The 18,452-nt window shown below is 52.7% G+C and overlaps 1 protein-coding gene across 1 annotated transcript in view; it reads right to left on the reverse strand.

The window, feature by feature from the left end:
• Window positions 1-18,452, reverse strand: part of LOC147119775 (uncharacterized) — a 420,601-nt gene that overhangs the window by 49,446 nt on the left and 352,703 nt on the right. The window lies entirely within an intron of this gene.

Below are 18,452 nucleotides of genomic sequence, written 5' to 3' on the forward strand. Positions count from 1 at the left end.
ACATGGGGACTCTAACCCTGGGGCTGTATATGGGGTTTCTATCCCTGGGACTGTAAATGGCGAATCCAGCCCTGTGACTGTACATGGCGATTCTAGCACTGGCACTTTAAATGGGGATTCTATCACTGGGACAGTACATGGGGATTCCAGCCCTACGACAGTACATGGGGATTCTAACCCTGTGATTGTAAATGGGGATTCCAACCCTGGGATTGTGCATGGGGTTTGCAGACCTGGTACTGTTACTGCAGATTCTAACCCTGGGACTCTACATGGGTATTCCAGCCCTCTGACTGTACATGGGGATTCCAGCCCTGTGACTGTACATGGGGATTCTAACCCTGGGAATGTACATGGGGATTCCAGCCCTGGCACGTACATGGAGATTCCAACCCTGGGACTGTGCATGGGGATTCCAGCCCTGGGACTGTACATGGAGCTTCCAAACCTATGACAGTAAATGGGGATTCCAACTCTGGGACTGCACATGGGAATTCTAACCCTGGGACTGTACATGTGGATCCTACCCCTGGGACTTTTCATGGGGATTCCAACCGTGGGACTGTACATGGGGATTCCAACCCTGGGCGTGTACATCAGGATTGCAAACCTGGGACTTTTCATGGGGATTGCAAACATGTGACTGTAAATGGGGCTTCTAACCCTGGGACTGTACATGGGGATTCCAACCTTGGGACTGTACATGGGGATTCCAAACCTTGGACTTTGAGTGGGGTTCTACCCCTGGGACTGTACATGGGTTTTCCAACCCTGGGACTGTACATGGGGATTCCAAACCTGGGACTCTACTTGGGGATTGCAACCCTGGGCTGTACATCGGTATTCTCAACCTGGGACTGCACATGGGGATTATAACCCTGGGAGTGTACATGGAGATTACTAGCCTGGGACTGTACATGGGGATTCTAACCCTGGGAATGTACATGGGGATTCCAACCCTGGGACTGTACATGGGGATTCCAACCCTGGGACTGTACATGGGTATTCCAACCCTGGGACTCTATATGGGTATTCTAACCCTGGGACTGTACATGGGGATTCTAACCCTGGGACTGTACATGGGGAGTCTAACCCTTGGACTGTACATGGGGATTCCAACCCTGGGACTGTACATGGGGCTTCTAACCCTGGGACTGTACATGGGGATTCTAACCCTGGGACTGTACATGGGATTCCAACCCAGGGACTGTACATGGGGATTGCAACCCGGGGACTCTACATGGTGATTTTAACCTTGGGACTGTGCATGGGTATTCTAACGCTGGGACTGTACATGGTGATTCTAACCTTGGGAATGTACTTAGGGATTCCAACCCTGGGACTGTTCATGGAGGTTCTACCCCTGGGACTATACATGTGGTTTGAAACCCTGGGTCTGTACATGGGGAATGCAACCCTGGGACTGCGCATGGGGATTCTACCCCTTTGACTGTACATGGGGAATGCAACTGTGGGACTGTACATGGGGATTCTACCCCTGTGACTGTACATGGGGATTGCAACCCTGAGACTGTATATGGGTATTCTAACACTGGGACTGTACATGGGGATTCCAGCCCTGGCACGTACATGGAGATTCCAACCCTGGGACTGTGCATGGGGATTCCAGCCCTGGGACTGTACATGGAGCTTCCAAACCTGTGACAGTACATGGGGATTCAACTCTGGGACTGTACATGGGGATTCTATCCCTGGGACTGTACATGTGGATCCTACCCCTGGGACTTTTCATGGGGATTCCAACCGTGGGATTGTACATGGGGATTCCAACCCTGGGCGTGTACATCGGGGTTGCAAACGTGGGACTGTTCATGGGGATTGCAAACATGTGACTGTAAATGGGGCTTCTAACCCTGGGACTGTACATGGGGATTCCAACCTTGGGACTGTACATGGGGATTCCAAACCTTGGACTTTGAGTGGGGTTCTACCCCTGGGACTGTACATGGGGTTTCCAAACCTGGGACTGTACATAGGGATTCTAACCCTGGGACTGTATGTGGTGTTCCACCACTGGGACTGTAAATGGGGATTCCAACCCTGGTACTGTCCATGGGGATTCCAGCCCTGGGTTGTACATGGAGATTACAACCCTGGGACTGTACATGGGGATTCTAACCCTGGGAATGCACATGGGAATTCTAACCCTGGGACTGTACATGATGATTCTAACCCTGGGACTGTACATGGGGATTCTAACCTTGGGAGTGTACATGGGGATTCTACCCCATGGACTGTACATGGGGATTCTACCCCTGGGACTGTACATGGGGATTCCAACCCTGGGACTGTACATGTGGCTTCTTACCCTGGGACTGTACATCGGGATTCCAACCCTGGGACTGTACATGGGTAATCCAACCCTGGGTCTGTATATGGGGATTGCATCCCTGGGACTGTACATTGTGATTCTAACCTTGGGAATGTACATGGGTATTCTAACCCTGGGACTGTACATGGCGATTCCAACACTGGGAGTGTACATGTAGATTCCAACCCTAGGACTTTATGTGGGGATGCCACCCCTGGGAATGTACATGGGGTTTCCAACCCTGGGACTGTACATGGGGATTCCAAACCTGGGACTCTACTTGGGGATTGGAACCCTGGGCTGTACATCGGGATTCTAAACCTGGGACTGCACATGGGGATTATAACCCTGGGAGTGTACATGGAGATTCCAAGCCTGGGACTGTACATGGGGATTCTAACCCTGGGAATCTACATGGGGATTCCAACCCTGGGACTGTACATGGGGATTCCAACCCTGGGACTGTACATGGGTATTCCAACCCTGGGACTCGATATGGGTATTCTAACCCTGGGACTGTACATGGGGATTCTAACCCTGGGACTGTACATGGGGAGTCTAACCCTTGGACTGTACATGGGGATTCCAACCCTGGGACTGTACATGGGGCTTCTAACCCTGGGACTGTACATGGGGATTCTAACCCTGGGACTGTACATGGGATTCCAACCCAGGGACTGTACATGGGGATTGCAACCCGGGGACTCTACATGGTGATTTTAACCTTGGGACTGTGCATGGGTATTCTAACGCTGGGACTGTACATGGTGATTCTAACCCTGGGAATGTACTTAGGGATTCCAACCCTGGGACTGTACATGGGGATTCTACCCCTGGGACTAGACATGTGGTTTGAAACCCTGGGTCTGTACATGGGGATTGCAACCCTGGGACTGCGCATGGGGATTCTACCCCTGTGACTGTACATGGGGAATGCAACTGTGGGACTGTACATGGGGATTCTACCCCTGTGACTGTACATGGGGATTGCAACCCTGAGACTGTATATGGGTATTCTAACACTGGGACTGTACATGGGGATTCCAGCCCTGGCACGTACATGGAGATTCCAACCCTGGGACTGTGCATGGGGATTCCAGTCCTGGGACTGTACATGGAGCTTCCAAACCTGTGACAGTACATGGGGATTCCAACTCTGGGACTGTACATGGGGATTCTAACCCTGGGACTGTACATGTGGATCCTACCCCTGGGACTTTTCATGGGGATTCCAACCGTGGGACTGTACATGGGGATTCCAACCCTGGGCGTGTACATCGGGATTGCAAACCTGGGACTGTTCATGGGGATTGCAAACATGTGACTGTAAATGGGGCTTCTAACCCTGGGACTGTACATGGGGATTCCAACCTTGGGACTGTAGATGGGGATTCCAAACCTTGGACTTTGAGTGGGGTTCTACCCCTAGGACTGTACATGGGGTTTCCAACCCTGGGACTGTACATGGGGATTCTAACCCTGGGACTGTATGTGGTGTTCCACCACTGGGACTGTAAATGGGGATTCCAACCCTGGTACTGTCCATGGGGATTCCAGCCGTGGGTTGTACATGGAGATTACAACCCTGGGACTGTACATGGGGATTCTAACCCTGGGAATGTACATGGGAATTCTAACCCTGGGACTGTACATGATGAATCTAACCCTGGGACTGTACATGGGGATTCTAACCTTGGGAGTGTACATGGGGATTCTACCCCATGGACTGTACATGGGGATTCTACCCCTGGGACTGTACATGGGGATTCCAACCCTGGGACTGTACATGTGGCTTCTTACCCTGGGACTGTGCATGTGGATTCCCACCCTGGGACTCTACATGGGGATTCCTACCCTGGGACTGTACATGGGTAATCCAACCCTGGGTCTGTATATGGGGATTGCATCCCTGGGAATGTACATTGTGATTCTAACCTTGGGAATGTACATGGGTATTCTAACCCTGGGACTGTACATGGCGATTCCAACACTGGGAGTGTACATGGAGATTCCAACCCTAGGACTTTATGTGGGGATGCCACCCCTGGGACTGTACATGGGGATTCTACCCCTGGGACTGTACATGGGGATTCCAACCCTGGGACTGTACATGTGGCTTCTTACCCTGGGACTGTGCATGTGGATTCCCACCCTGGGACTGTACATGGAGATTCCAAACCTGTGACTGTACATGGGGATTCTAACCCTGGGACTGTTCATGGGGATTCCAAACCTGGGATTGTACATGGGGATTCCAACCCTGGGAATGTACATGGTGATTCCAACCCTGGGACTGTACATGGGGTTTCCAACGCTGGGACTGTATATGGGTATTCTAACCCTGGGACTGTACATGGGGATTCTAACCCTGGGACTGTACATCGGGATTCTAACGCTGGGAATGTACATGTGGATTCCAACCCAGTCACTCTACATGGGGCTTCTAACCCTGGGACTGTGCATGGGGATTCTAACCCTCGGACTGCACATGGGGATTCCAACCCTGGGACTGTACATGGGGATTCCAACCCTGGGACTGTACATGGGGATTCCAAACCTGTGTCTGTAGATGGGGATTGCAACCCTGGGGCTGGACATGGTGATTCGAACCATGGGATAGTACATGGGTATTCTAACTCTGGGACTATACATGGGGATTCCAACCCTGGGAGTGTACATGGAGATTACAACGATTGGACTGTATGTGGGGATTCTAACCCTGGGACTGTACATCGGGATTCCAAACCTGGGACTGTACATGGGGATTTTACCCCTGGGACTGTACATAGGGTTTCCAACCCTGGGACTGTACATGGGGATTCTAACCCTGGGACTGTACATGGGGCTTCCAACCCTGGGACCGCATATGGGGATTCTAACCCTGGGACTGTGCATGGGGATTCGACCCCTTTGACTGTCCATGGGGATTGCAACCCTGGGACTGTACATGGGGATTCCAACCCTGGGACTGTAAATGGGGATTCCAACCCTGGGACTGTAAATGGGCATTCTAACCCTGGGACTGTGCATGGGGATTCCAATCCTGGGACTGTACATGTGGATTCGACCCCTGGGACTGTACATGGTGATTCTTACCTTGGGATTGTACCTGGGGTTTCCAACCCTGAGATTGTATATGTGATTTCCAACCCTGGGACTGTACGTGGGTTTGCAAATCTGGGAGTGTACATGGGGATTCCAAACCTGGGACTGTACATGGGGATTGCAAACCTGGGACTGTACATGGGGATTCAAACAGTGGGTATGTATATGGGGATTCCAACCCTGAGACTGTACATGAGGATGTCAACCCTGGGACTGTACATGGGTTTCCATCCCTGGGATTGTACATGGGATTCTAAACCTGCAACTGCACATGGGGATTCCAGCCCTGGGAGTGTACATGGGGATTCCAGCCCTGGGACTGTACACGAGGACTCTAGCCCTGGGACTCTACATGGGGATTCTATCCCTTGGCCAGTACATGGAAATTATAACCCTGGGACTGTACATGGGGATTCCAGCCCTGGGAATGTACCTCGGGATTCTAACCCTGCAACTGCACATGGGGATTCCATCCCTGGGAATGTACATGGGGATTCTAACCATTGGAATCTACATGGGGATTCTAACCCTGGGACTGTACATGTGGATTCTAACCATGGGAATATACACGGGGATTCTAACCCTTTGACTGTAAATGGGGATTCCAACACTGGGAATGTACATGGGGAATCTAACCCTGGGAATGTACATGGGGATTCTGACCCTGGGACTGTACATGGAGATTCCAACCCTGGGACTGTACATGGGGATTCTACCCCTGGGTCTGTACATGGGTTTAGCAACCATTGGCCTGTTCATGGGATTTCTAACCCTGGGATTGTACATGGAGATTCCAACCCTGGGGCTCGACAATGGGATTCCAACCCTGGGATTGTACATGGGGATTCCAACCCTGGGACTGTACATGGGGATTCCAGCCCTGGGATGTAAATTTAGATTGCAACCCTGGGACTGCACATGGGGATACTAACCCTGGGACTGTACATGGGGATTCTAAGCCTGGGACTGTACATGGGGATTCTAACCTTGGGAATGTACTTGGGGATTCTAAACCTGGGATTGGACATGGGGATTCTATCCCTGGGACTGTGCATGGGGATTCTAACCTTGCGACTGTACATGGGGATTCCAGCCCTCGGACCGTATATGGAGATTCCAACCCTGTGACTGTACATGGGGATTCCAACCCTGGGACTGTACATGGGGATTCTAACCCTGGGACTGTACATGGGAATTCTACACCTGGGACTGTACATGGGGATTCTAAGCCTGGGACTGTACTTAGGGATTGCATACCTGGGACTGTACATGGGGATTCCAACCCTGGGACTCTACTTGGGGATTGCAATCCTGGGCTGTACATGGGGATTATAACCCTGGGAGTGTACATGGAGATTCCAAACCTGGGACTGTACATGGGGATTCTAACCCTGGGAATCTACATGGGGATTCCAAACCTGTGACTGTATATGGGGATTCCAACCCTGGGACTGTACATGGGGATTCCAACTCTGGGACTGTACATGGGGATTACAAACCTGGGACTGTATATGGTTATTCTAACCCTGGGACTGTACATGGGCATTCTAACCCTGGGACTGTGCATGGGGATTCTTACCCTTGGACTGTACATGGGGATTCCAACCCTGGGACTGTACATGGGGCTTCTAACCCTGGGACTGTACATCAGGATTCTAACCCAGGGACTGTACTTCGGGATTCCAACCCAGGGACTGTACATGGAGATTGCAGCGCTGGAACTGTACATGGGGATTCCAAACCTGGGACTGTACATGGGGGTTCCAGCTTTGGGACTGTTCATGCTGAATCCAACCCTGGGGCTCTACATGGGGATTCCAGCCCTGAGACTGTACATGCAGCTTCTAACCCTGGGATTCTACATGGGGATTCCAGCTCTGGGACTATACTCGGGGATTCTAACCCTGGGACTGAACATGTAGATTCCTGCTATGGGAATGTACCTGGGGATTCCAACCCTGGGGTTAGACATGGGGATTCCAACACTGGGACTGGACATGGATATTCCAATCGTGGGACTCTACAAAGGGATTCCAAATCTGGGACAGAACCTGGGGATTCTAACCCTCGGCATGTACATGGGGATTCCAACCCTGGGACTGTATTGGGGATTCCATCCCTGGGACTGTGCATGGGGAATCCAGCCCTGTGACTGTACATGGGGATTATAACCCTGGGACTGAACATGGGGATTCTAACCCTGGGACTGTACATGGGGATTCCAGCCCTGGGACTGTACATGGGGATTCCAAGCGTGGGACTGTATATGGGGTTTCCAACACTGGGACTGTACATGCAAAATCTAACCTTGGGACTTTACATGGGGATTCCAGCCCTGGAACTGTACATGGGGATTCTATCACTGGGAATGTACATGGGGATTCCAGCCCTGCGACAGTACATGGGGATTCTAACCCTGTGATTGTACATGGGGATTCCAACCCTGGGATTGTGCATCGGGATTCTAACCCAGGGAATGTACTTGGGGATTCTAACCCTGGGACTGTACATGGGGATTGTAACCCTGGGACTGTACATGGAGATTCCAACCCTGGGACTGTACATGGGGATTCTACCCCTGGGTCTGTACATGGGTTTAGCAACCATTGGCCTGTTCATGGGAATTCTAACCTTGGGATTGTACATGGAGATTCGAACCCTGGGGCTCGACAGTGGGATTCCAACCCTGGGATTGTACATGGGGATTCCAACCCTGGGACTGTACATGGGGATTCCAGCCCTGGGATGTAAATTTAGATTGCAACCCAGGGACTGCACATGGGGATACTAAACCTGGGACTGTACATTGGGATTCGAAGCCTGGGACTGTACATGGGGATTCTAACCTTGGGAATGTACTTGGGGATTCTAAACCTGGGATTGGACATGGGGATTCTATCCCTGGGACTGTGCATGTGGATTCTAACCTTGCGACTGTACATGGGGATTCCAGCCCTAGGACCGTATATGGAGATTCCAACCCTGTGACTGTACATGGGGATTCTAACCCTGGGACTGTACATGGGAATTCTACACCTGGGACTGTACATGGGGATTCTAAGCCTGCGACTGTACTTAGGGATTGCATACCTGGGACTGTACATGGGGATTCCAACCCTGGGACTCTACTTGGGGATTGCAATCCTGGGCTGTACATGGGGATTATAACCCTGGGAGTGTACATGGAGATTCCAAACCTGGGACTGTACATGGGGATTCTAACCCTGGGAATCTACATGGGGATTCCAAACCTGTGACTGTATATGGGGATTCCAACCCTGGGACTGTACATGGGGATTCCAACTCTGGGACTGTACATGGGGATTACAAACCTGGGACTGTATATGGTTATTCTAACCCTGGGACTGTACATGGGGATTCTAACCCTGGGACTGTGCATGGGGATTCTTACCCTTGGACTGTACATGGGGATTCCAACCCTGGGACTGTACATGGGGCTTCTAACCCTGGGACTGTACATCAGGATTCTAACCCAGGGACTGTACATCGGGATTCCAACCCAGGGACTGTACATGGAGATTCCAGCGCTGGAACTGTACATGGGTTTGCAAACCTGGGACTGTACATGGGGGTTCCAGCTTTGGGACTGTTCATGCTGAATCCAACCCTGGGGCTCTACATGGGGATTCCAGCCCTGAGACTGTACATGCAGCTTCTAACCCTGGGATTCTACATGGGGATTCCAGCTCTGGGACTATACTCGTGGATTCTAACCCTGGGACTGAACATGTAGATTCCTGCTATGGGAATGTACCTGGGGATTCCAACCCTGGGGTTAGACATGGGGATTCCAACACTGGGACTGTACATGGATATTCCAAACGTGGGACTCGACATAGGGATTCCAAATCTGGGACAGAACCTGGGGATTCTAACCCTCGGCATGTACATGGGGATTCCAACCCTTGGACTGTATTGGGGATTCCAGCCCTGCGACAGTACATGGGGATTCTAACCCTGTGATTGTACATGGGGATTCCAACCCTGGGATTGTGCATCGGGATTCTAACCCAGGGAATGTACTTGGGGATTCTAACCCTGGGACTGTACATGGGGATTGTAACCCTGGGACTGTACATGGAGATTCCAGCCCTGGATCTGTACATGGGGATTCCAGCCTTGGGACTGTTCATGCTGATTCCAACCCTGGGACTCTACATGGGGATTGCAGCCCTGGGACTTTGCATGGGGATTCGAGCCCTGGAACTGTACATGGGTATTCTAACCCTAGGACTGAACATCGGGATTCCAACCCTGGGACTGTAAATTGGGATTCTAAGCCTGGGACTGTACATGGGGATTCTAATCCTGGGATTGTACATGGTGATTCCAACCCTGGGACTGCACACGTGTTTACCAGCCCTGGGACTGTTCATGCAAATTCTAACCCTGGGATTCTACATGAGAATTCCTGCCCTGGGACTATACTTGGGGATTCCAGCCCTGGGACTGTACATGGGGATTCAAACCCTGTGACTGATCCTGGGGATACTAACCCTGGGACTGTGCATGGGGATTCCATCCCTGGGACTGTACTTGGGCATTCCAACCCTGGGACTGTACATGGGGTTTCCAACACTGGGACTGTACATGCAGATTCTAATCCTGGGACTGTACATGGGGATTCCAGCCCTGGGACTGAACATGGGGATTCTAACCCTGGGACTGAACATGGGGACTCTAACCCTGGGGCTGTATATGGGGTTTCTATCCCTGGGACTGTAAATGGCAATTCCAGCCCTGTGACTGTACATGGCGATTCTAGCACTGGCACTTTAAATGGGGATTCTATCACTGGGACAGTACATGGGGATTCCAGCCCTACGACAGTACATGGGGATTCTAACCCTGTGATTGTAAATGGGGATTCCAACCCTGGGATTGTGCATGGGGTTTGCAGACCTGGTACTGTTCATGCAGATTCTAACCCTGGGACTCTACATGGGTATTCCAGCCCCCTGACTGTACATGGGTATTCCAGCCCTCTGACTGTACATGGGGATTCCAGCCCTGTGACTGTACATGGGGATTCTAACCCTGGGACTGAACATGGGGATTCTAACCCTGGGACTGTACATGGGGATTCCAGCCCTGGGACTGTACATGGGGATTCTAACCCTGGGACTGTAGATTCAGAATCTAACCTTGGGACTTTACATGGGGATTCCAGCCCTGGGATGGTACATGGGGATACTAACCCTGGGACTGAACATGAAGATTCTTACCCTGGGATGAACATGGGGATTCTAACCCTGGGACTGTGCATGGGGATTCTAACCCTCGGAATGTATTTGGTGATCCTCACCCTGGGACTGTACATCGGGATTGTAACTCAGGGAATGTACATGGGGATTCTAACCCTCGGACTGTACATAGGGATTCTAACCCTGGGACTGTACATCGGGATTCTAACCCTGGGAATGTATATGGGGATTATAACCCTGGGACTGTACATGGGGATTCTAACCCTGGGACTGTACATGGAGATTCCAGCCCTGGATCTGTACATGGGGATTCCAGCCTTGGGACTGTTCATGCTGATTCCAACCCTGGGACTCTACATGGGGATTGCAGCCCTGGGACTTTGCATGGGGATTCGAGCCCTGGAACTGTACATGGGTATTCTAACCCTAGGACTGAACATCGGGATTCCAACCCTGGGACTGTAAATTGGGATTCTAAGCCTGGGACTGTACATGGGGATTCTAATCCTGGGATTGTACATGGTGATTCCAACCCTGGGACTGCACACGTGTTTACCAGCCCTGGGACTGTTCATGCAAATTCTAACCCTGGGATTCTACATGAGAATTCCTGCCCTGGGACTATACTTGGGGATTCCAGCCCTGGGACTGTACATGGGGATTCAAACCCTGTGACTGATCCTGGGGATACTAACCCTGGGACTGTGCATGGGGATTCCATCCCTGGGACTGTACTTGGGCATTCCAACCCTGGGACTGTACATGGGGTTTCCAACACTGGGACTGTACATGCAGATTCTAATCCTGGGACTGTACATGGGGATTCCAGCCCTGGGACTGAACATGGGGATTCTAACCCTGGGACTGAACATGGGGACTCTAACCCTGGGGCTGTATATGGGGTTTCTATCCCTGGGACTGTAAATGGCAATTCCAGCCCTGTGACTGTACATGGCGATTCTAGCACTGGCACTTTAAATGGGGATTCTATCACTGGGACAGTACATGGGGATTCCAGCCCTACGACAGTACATGGGGATTCTAACCCTGTGATTGTAAATGGGGATTCCAACCCTGGGATTGTGCATGGGGTTTGCAGACCTGGTACTGTTCATGCAGATTCTAACCCTGGGACTCTACATGGGTATTCCAGCCCCCTGACTGTACATGGGTATTCCAGCCCTCTGACTGTACATGGGTATTCCAGCCCTGTGACTGTACATGGGGATTCTAACCCTGGGACTGAACATGGGGATTCTAACCCTGGGACTGTACATGGGGATTCCAGCCCTGGGACTGTACATGGGGATTCTAACCCTGGGACTGTAGATTCAGAATCTAACCTTGGGACTTTACATGGGGATTCCAGCCCTGGGATGGTACATGGGGATACTAACCCTGGGACTGAACATGAAGATTCTTACCCTGGGATGAACATGGGGATTCTAACCCTGGGACTGTGCATGGGGATTCTAACCCTCGGAATGTATTTGGTGATCCTCACCCTGGGACTGTACATCGGGATTGTAACTCAGGGAATGTACATGGGGATTCTAACCCTCGGACTGTACATAGGGATTCTAACCCTGGGACTGTACATCGGGATTCTAACCCTGGGAATGTATATGGGGATTATAACCCTGGGACTGTACATGGGGATTCTAACCCTGGGACTGTACATGGAGATGCCAGCCCTGGAACTGTACATGGGGATTCCAACCCTGGGACTGTACATGGAGATTCCAATCCTGGGCCTGTACATGGGGATTGCAACCCTGGGACTGTGCATGGGTGTTCCAGCCCTGGAACTGTTCTTGGGGATTCAAACCATTGGTCTGTGCATGGTAATTCCAGCCCTTTGAATGTACATGGGGATTCTAACCCTGGGTCTGAACATGCTGATTCCAGCCCTTCGACTGTAGAAGTGGGGTGCAGCCCTGAGGCACTTCTGTTACATTTGTGCGGGATGTTAACCATATGCTCTGCTTTTACCAGCAATTTCAGGAGAGCTGGTGAGAAATCTGAAGTGTGGAGAGCATGAATCAAATAACGTAGTCCATTTAACTTGCCTGGGCAATAGGGCCCGGTTGAGAACAGACACTGAAGCCCCGCCCACTCTTTGTTCCTGCACCTAGATGGCTGCGCATGCGTTGTGCTATTCAGTGATTCAGAATGGTGGTGTGCTGAACCACCCACCTTCCTCCACAAAGCTGGCGGCTATTAGCCTGTTGTTGGGGTCACTGGAAATCAACAGGCTCTGAGACTTTTGTTGCAGCAAAGGCAAAACGCGTGTTACTTTATTCACTCTCCATGAGGACTGAGGGTCTCAGCCTCGTTGCAGGGCTATGACGTCATCACGCTACCGACGAATGACGTCATCACGTTGCCGACGCTCTTAAAGGGACCCTGCCCTGATAACCCAACCAAGTACGTACATATAACAACATTGGCTATACATAGTGAATTGTGTTTAGGTACATATAACAACATTGACTATACATAGTGAATTGTGTTTAGGTACATATAACCACATTGGCTGTACATTGTGAGTTGTGTTATTGTCCCTATGTGGTCTCCGCCACATACGTCCCCCCAGAATTCACTGGTACTGGCAATGTCAGTCATTGGGGGGGCCAGATCACACGGTCGGAACGGTTCCTCAATTCCGGGGCGGGGACCGGGGGGTTCATCAGAGGGACCTCGGGTGCTCGGTGGTGGACTGAGGGTGCAGAAACCGGAGGACGGCCCCACCTCAGGAGCTGTGCCAACTCAATGGGTCGGTCCAGATCTAGGTGGGCCGGCTTGAGATGGTCCACGGAAATGCAGTCTGGCTTACTGCCGACATCTACTACGAAGGTCTTGTCCCCGGTTTCGAGTACATGGAATGGTCCATCGTAGGGTGGCTGAAGAGGTCCCCGGTGGGCGTCGTGGCGGACGAAAACGTACTCCGCCACACGAAGGTCGAGCGGAACGTGGGACTGTGGGAGGCCGTGCTGCGACGTGGGCACCGGCGCAAAAACCTTGGCATTGTCCAGAAGGTCAGACAGCTGACGGGCTGTGGACCAAGGTTCTGTTGCGTTGGGAATTAAATCCCCGGGAACCCGCAGCGGCTGTCCGTAGACAAGCTCGGCGGACGAGGACTGGAGTTCCTCCTTGGGGGCGGTCCTGAGTTCCAGCATGACCCACGGGAGTCTGTCGATCCAACTGTCAGCCCGGAGGCTGGCCCGGAGCGCGCTTTCATGGAGCGATGAAACCATTTGCACAGTCCATTAGCCTGAGGGTGGTATGCTGTGGTGTGGTGGAGTCTCAACCCGAGGCCTCGGGCGACAGCATTCCAGAGCTCCAATGTGAACTGGGGCCCCCAGTCAGAGGAAATGTCAGATGGGGCACCGAACCGGGTGACCCAAGTGCTGATGAACGCCTGAGCCACATTGGCGGATGTCGTTGAAGACAGCGGAATGACTTCCAGCCATCGGGTGGTTCTGTCGACCATTGTGAGGAGGTGGGTGAACCCACGGGAGGGCGGCAGGGGCCCCACCAGGCCCATGTTAACATGGTCAAACCGCCTCTCGGGCACCGCGAAAGGCGCCAATGGGGCCTTAGTATGGCGATGCACTTTCGAGCATTGGCATACCATGCAGGTGCTGGCCCAGTCGCAAATGTCTTTCCTGAGCCCGTGCCAGATGAACTTAGCCACCATCAGCTTCTGTGATGGCTTCCTGCCTGGGTGGGAAAGATTATGGACGGCATCGAAAATTTGCCGTCTCCACCCGTCGGGCACGACGGGACGTGGCTGCCCAACGGAGACGTCGCACAGGAGTGTGGTGCCGGCATCGTCGAATGCGACGTCCGCTAGTTGAAGGCCCGTGACCGCCATCCTGTAGGCCTGGACGTCCGGGTCAGAGGCTTGGTCGGCCGCCATGCGGGTGTAGTTGATGCCGAGGTTTACGGCACTGGCGACAGCTCGGGAGAGACAGTCGGTGACGGGGTTGTCTTTCCCAGCCACATGCTGGATGTCCATTGTAAACTCTGAGATGAAGGCCAGCTGGCATTGCTGACGGGCTGACCACGGCTCGGAAGCTTTGGCCATGGCGACGGTCAACGGTTTGTTGTCCACGAACGCTGTGAACGGGTGAGCCTCCGGTAGGAAACGGAAATGTCGGACAGCGAGTTAGAGGCCGAGAAGCTCGCGATCGAAGGTGCTGTACTTCTGCTCGTTGGGGTGGAGCTGACGGCTGAGGAAGGCGAGTGGCTGCCAGGTGCCATTGACCCACTGTTCGTGGACAGCGCCGACTGCATAGTCCGAGGCGTCGGTGGTGAGAGCGTTCGGCGCATCAGGTAACGGATGTGCCAGCATGGTCACGTTAGCCAGGGCCCTTTTCATGTCCATGAAAGAATTGGCCATCTCCTCGGACCAGTCGACGGCGAGCTTGTCGGGTTTGCCTTTGAGGGCCTCGTAAAGGGTCTGCATAAGCTGGGCTGCTCGGGGGACGAAGCGATGGTAAAAGTTCACCATGCCCAAAAACTCCTGCATGGCCTTCATGGTGAGGGGTCATGGGAAGTCCATCACGGCCGCCACTTTCAATGGCAGTGGCACCGCCCCGTCCTTCATGATGCGGTGCCCAAGAAAGTCAATCGAGGACAGCCCGAACTGCCACTTGGCTGGGTTGACGATTAGGCCGTGCTGGCTGAGGCGTTGGAAGAGAGTCCGAAGCTACAATACATGCTCTGTCCTGGAGGCACTGGCGATTAGGATGTCATCCAGGTATACGAACAGGAATGTCAGGTCCCGTAACACAGTGTCCATAAGACGTTGAAAAGCCTGGGCGGCGTTTTTGAGGCCGAATGGCATGCGGAGGAATTCGAACAGCCCGAACGAGGTGATCACCATGGTTTTCGGGACGTCCTGCGGCCAGACAGGGACCTGGTGGTAACCCCGGATGAGGCCCACTTTCAAGAATACCACTTTCCCAGCCAGGCAGGTGGAAAAGTCCTGGATGTGTGGAATTAGGTAGCGGTCGGGGGTCGTAGCGACGTTGAGGTGCCGGTAAGTGCTGCACGGGCGCCACCCGCCATCTGGTTTCGGAGCAATGTGGAGGGGTGAGGCCCATGGACTGTTCGACCGGCGGATGATGCCGAGGCACTCCATGGTGTCGAACTTGGCTTTAGCGATGGCGAGTTTCCCCGGGTCGAGACGCCGAGTGCGGGCGTAGATGGGCGGACCGGTGGTCGAGATGTGGTGTTGTACCCCGTGTTTGGTGGCGGCGGACGAGAACGTGGGCTTCGTGAGGTCCGGGAACTCGGCGAGGAGGCGGGAAAATTCATCAGAGGCCGAGGGTGCGCTGGTCAACTTCGTTGTGCTGGACCCGCTGAGGAAACATGGGAGAGAGCTGAAAGTCTCTGCGTTGATGAGACATCGGTTCTTGATGTCCACCAAAAGGCCATTGGCGCAGAGGAAGTCAGCACCGAGAAGGGGGGTGGACACTTTTGCCGTGACAAAGTCCCAGGTGAACCGCTGCCCGCCAAAACAAAGCGCCACGCTCCGTTTCCCGAAGGTGTGGATGGAACTGCCATTGGTGGCTTCAAGGACGGGGCCATTGTTCCCCCCTTGAATGTCTATGGTTGACGCGGGCAGGACGCTCACCTGGGCACCCGTGTCACAAAGAAAATGACATCCAGAGTCGGTGTCTGTAATAAATAACAAACTGCCTGAACGGCCGACAGCCATAGCAGCTGACGAGTGGCCTTTCGTTTGTTTCGACGCGGGAAAACTGCACGGGGGCCGGCACTTCCTGGCTTTGGGGCCGAACTGCACATGGTAGAAGCAGAGGCTTGGGGGCTGCCGCTGTTGGTCTGTATCGGTGGGGGCAGGGCTCCGCGTGCCGCGCAGTACTGTTGCCCGGCAGAGAAATTTTTTTCGGCCTCCTTGGCCAGGCCGCGGAAATCGGTAATGGAAGAGTTGGCTAAAGCCGACCATACCTGACCTGGCAGCTGTTGAAGGAACAGTTCCTTGAAGAGGAAGCACGGCCTGTGTGTGCCCAGGAGGGCCAGCATGTGGTCCATCAGCTCCGAGGGCTTGGAGTCGCCAAGCCGGGGTAGAGAGAGAAGCCAGCGTGCGCGCTCAGCTTCGGTGAGTCCAAAAGTTACTAAGAGGTGCATTTTCAGCGTTTTGAATTTGTTGAGTTCCGGGGGGTTCTCGAGCAGGCTCACGACTCTGGCCGCGGTGGAGCTGCCGAGAGCAGAGACGACGTAGTCGTACCTCGTGTCATCCGCGGTGATGTCCCGGAGTGCAAATTGAGCCTCGGCGTGGGCAAACCAAGTGGCAGCCTGCCGTTCCCAAAACTCGGGTAATTTGATGGAAACGGCGTTCGTCGCCATTTCGGATGAGGTCTTTGGAATCGTCCAAAAGAGCAGCAGGGTCAGCAATGTTGGGGTCGCTAGAAATCAACAGGCTCTGAGACTTTTGTTGCAGCAAAGGCAAAACACGTGTTACTTTATTCACTCTCCATGAAGACTGAGGGTCTCAGCCTCGTTGCAGGGCTATGACGTCATCACGCTACCGACACATGACATCATCACGCTACCGACGCTCTTAAAGGGACCCTGCCCCGATAACCCAACAAGTACGTACATATAACAACATTGGCTATACATAGTGAATTGTGTTTAGGTACATATAACCACATTGGCTATACATTGTGAATTGTGTTTGGGTACATATAACCACATTGGCTGTACATTGTGAATTGTGTTACTGTCCCTATGTGGTCCCTGCCACACTGTGACTGGGAGAAGCCGCAATGATGCAAACGTGGGATCTGCTTTTTATTTTTCGGGGTTGCCGGCCTACACCAGTTGTTTTTGAAGCCTCCTTGTCCACCTGCTGGTCCATTGCTCCGCTTCTTCCGGCCTTTTCTTACCGATTTATTCGGAGTAGATCCAGAACTGTGTGTTCACCATTATACTCCTTGCGCATGCGCTAAACCCAGGCGATTATGCGTCTACGCACTGGTCTCCTGTTGTCTGGGTGTGGCACATTCTGCCACGCGGGGAATGCTGGGTAAAGCCCCGCCATTGAAAGGCCACATTAGTGAATAGAACAGGATTTACTGGGATTGCATTGAGCACTGAACCATGTTCATTCTGGCAGTTAGAGTGTGTATATGCTGATGTTAATTACCCCTATACCTGGGCTGAAGATTAATATTCTGTATAAATCTATATATACAAAGCGGCTCTTCTGTCTGTCTGTCTGTCTGTCTGTCTGTCCGCCTGGTCTCGATGCGTTTGGAAGTTACAGAGCATACCGACGCGCGCGTCGCCTCAAAAGAAAGCTTGCAATTCCGGACCGGTCATCGGCGCATTTACGTTTCGGCCGGACAAAAATCCCACCCGCGGTATCCCAAAAACGTTCAGCGTTCCGCTCATTAGCATCTCATTAGCGACCGTGTGACGTCGAGGTCTTCCTACAGTTGAGTGTCGAGTGACTCGACCATTGACCAATCCTACGCTTCGGTGACCTGACCGGTCGACCAATCGGTGCGTGTGTGGGCGGGCCTTATCCTTCTGAACCGAGGTGAGTGACCGCCATCTTGATTTTCCACGATTTTTCCCCCCACACTTTCTGTGTGTTAGGGAACTAAGGTAAATATTTGAATTATGTGTTAGGGAATTAATTAACAATTTATTTGAGTTTTATATTGTGTTTAGCAACCCCCCCTCCCTCCTCCTCACCCTCGCGCAGGGGGGACTCGGTGCTGGTCTCCAGGCCCGCTGCAGGCAGCCTGAAG

The sequence above is a fragment of the Somniosus microcephalus genome, chromosome 4 (assembly GCF_052327205.1).
Source record: "Somniosus microcephalus isolate GS21.2 chromosome 4, FLI_Smic_1.0, whole genome shotgun sequence".
NCBI lineage: Eukaryota > Metazoa > Chordata > Chondrichthyes > Squaliformes > Somniosidae > Somniosus > Somniosus microcephalus.